Here is a 3,182-nt window from a genome sequence, read left to right as displayed (position 1 = left end):
TTGGGGCGGGGGGGCGGGGGGGAGTTTCAGGTTAGAAACGTTGTTTGGTGCACCTCATCCGAAAATGCCGGGGCTGCATTTGCAGAGGACCACTGTCCTCCAGGAGCAAATGTGGTGTATTCCCTGTGGGCCCTGTGCCCCGAGGGAGCCACCACAAATAATGAAACGAAGGTGGGTCCACTTTCTCCATCACCCCCCGGCTCGGGGGGCCCAAAGCGTCACCAGACACGTTCCTGCAGCCCAGAAGCCAGCTGAGGCTACAAATCCTTCGGGCTGCCTGGAGGAGACATCGGGGCACCGCTTTCTTGGGCTGCCGGCCCTACGTTACTTCAGGCTCCTGGGCGGCTCTGCTTGGATCCATCGGGGCGGGTACCATCACCCCCCTTACAAAATAAAGCCACCAACCCTGATCAGGGACAGGACTACTATGAGGGTGAGAAGGTCTGCAGGGGCAGCAGGAGAGGAGAGTGATTCAGAGCAGGGCCTCTTACCCGACTGCCCAGCTTAGAATCTCACCTCAGTTTGCTTGTCAGTGACCTGGGGATAATGCTACGAGGCCACACCACACGAAATTGCCATCAGAGTGGGTCAGAAACAGCCATGTCGTGGCAATTGCATATGGTTCGTGCTCAGGGTACCCACCCACAAGTCGTGGTGAAATTAATGAACAGGAACAGGTATAGCACCTAGAAATGTGCAAAGCACATGGTAAGAGCCTAGTAAGTGTTAGTTGTTCCGGTGTTTACTCCTACCTGTCACTCTCCTGCCCAAGGGAGAATTAGTCCTCGGAGGGGCTCATTTCCCTGGGGATCGTCTAAACTCATGGGATTCGGGGAGGAGAGAAGATTCAGATGACCCAGATCTGCCTCTCTTCCTGTCCCCTCCTATCCCACTCAGAGCACTGAGCCCAGCAGCCCTGCACGGATCATCTCTTGAAGAATGAATTCATTTGGCCAGGGCTGAGTCAAGGGTGAGGTAGGTGAGGCAAAATTTACGTGGGGACCGGAAAATCCAGTGATCCAGATAAACGATATTTTATTTTGTTGTCAAAAAAAAAAATTTTTTTTTTAAGTTTACTTATTTTGAGAATCAGAGAGAGCGGACGAGGGGCAGAGAGAAAGGGAGAGAGAGAATCTCGGGCAGGTTCCGAGCCGTCAGCGCAGAGCCCCATGTGGGGCTCAAACTCACAGACCGTGAGGTCAGGACCTCCGCTGAAGCCAAGAGTTGGATGCTCAACGGACTGAGCCACCCAGGCGCCCCAAGATAAATAATATTTTAATGCAATATTAAAAAAAAAAACAACTTTTTTAATGTTTCTTCTTTTAGAAGGAGAGAGCAAGCCAGGGAGGAGAAGAGAGAGAGGAAGAGAGAACTCTCAAGCAGGCTCCGCGCTGTCAGCGCGCATCCCTGTGCGGTCTCGAATTCACAAACTGAGATGGTGACCTGAGTCGAAACCAGGAGCTGGGCTCTTCACCGACGGAACCCCCCGGGCGCCCCATGAATGCAATGTTAACAACAAATCAAAACCAATGCCAAAAAAAAAAAAAAAAAATCCATGACGAACAACAACATAGCAGAGTTTAGAACAGCACCCGACAGAGCAGGGGTTGGCGAGGGAGGTGAGCCGGCCGTGGGCAGGGGCGGGGACGGTGCAGGGGAGAGGCTGTGGGGTGGGGGCCGGCGAGGGCAGCCCTCCCCCCCTCCCCACCCCCCATTTCCTCTGGAGTCAGCAGTATTGCCGCTGCGCCTTCTTGTCTGTCTGTTACTTCCAGGTGGGGCGCTCATGAATTTTGAGAATTTATTTTTGTTTGAAAAAGATCCAGCGCCCCAACGACAGGTCACGTGACGCTGCGGCGGCCCGTCGGGCGGCGGTCTGCCCCCGCTGACAGCGCTTATTGCCATCACATAATTGCTTGTTAGACTGAACTGTACTGATTTATGGGGGATCAATCTTTCTGCCGGTCTCCGTTCCACGGGGTCCCTGCCAGGAGGTTGTCAGAGAAGCTCATTTTTACCGGGAGACAGCAAACAAACAGGGAAACAGGCACTTGCAGATGTGGAGGCCAGAGAACCCTGTTGTCCTGTCCCCCCCCCCCATCCCCCCTACCCCCCCCCCCCCCCAGCCTCCTATACCTTCCAGCATGAACAGCCACACGGGCCACAAGTGAGCGGAGGAGCTCTCCAGAAGAGCCCGGACTCCTGCCTAGGCCACCTGACTTGTCCCTGCACCCCGCCCCCCCCTCGTCTGGAACACATCAAAGGACATGAAATAAAGGACGTGCAGCTTCCCCGAGTTTCTGCTCCTTAGCAGACCCTGAGGGAGTTTACTAAGGGGAATTTGTAAAGCTCTTGACCTTAGAGGAGGCAGGAAGGCCCCGGTGGGGGCCGGTGGGAGGCAGCTGGTCTGCGGAGGCGGTGCACCTTGAAGGCTGAGACAGCGACCGAAGTCAGACCGCGGATGCGAATCCAGGCTCGCGGGCTTTCTGGCTGTGTGGTCCTGGACAGGTCCCTGCACCTCGCCAAGCCTCAGTTTCCTGATCTGTGAAATGGGACTTCTTCTGTGAGCTAGTTACCATGAGAAAACTTGATGTGTGTGAAGCCATGGGCACCGTGCCTTGCATACAGTAAGTGCTTAATAAATGCTGGTGACCTACCCCCGCCCCACCGGAAGGTCACAGTGCTACAGGGAGAACCACAGGTGTCTCCCTATCTGTACTGCTCTTTAGCGTGAACTCTAGGAAACGGGGCACATTGTCTTCTGCCTCCAGCCAATGTCTGCTATCTGTGAAGTTCAAAGCACAAAGGTTTCTAATGAAAGGATGGGATGGGGAGCTGGGAAGTCTGGCTCCCAGTCCCCGACCTTGAGCGGGTCCCTTTCCCTCTGTGGGACACAGATTTCTCACTGGTGAAAAGAAAGCTTGCCTGGAAACAGCATTTCTGGAGGTTTGCCCCAGGACCCTAGGAGTGTTGCATGTTTTATAGCTCAGCGGGGCAAAGGAAGAGGGAGGAAGGTATCTGGGGTCAAATTCATTTAGGAAAAGTTATCAGCAGGCAAACCAAGCCCCACACAGAACTTCTTCAGAGTCCTCACGTGTTCAGCATTTCCGGGATCTGTCTGCCCTCGGAGCCCATCCTTGGCAGAAGGGATGAGGTCTTTTGTAAGTCTGTCTACACCTGGGTGT

The sequence above is a fragment of the Prionailurus viverrinus genome, chromosome E2 (assembly GCF_022837055.1).
Source record: "Prionailurus viverrinus isolate Anna chromosome E2, UM_Priviv_1.0, whole genome shotgun sequence".
Classification (NCBI taxonomy): Eukaryota; Metazoa; Chordata; class Mammalia; order Carnivora; family Felidae; genus Prionailurus; species Prionailurus viverrinus.
The sequence above is the reverse complement of the archived record's forward strand: the minus strand, read 5'-3'. Positions refer to the sequence as shown.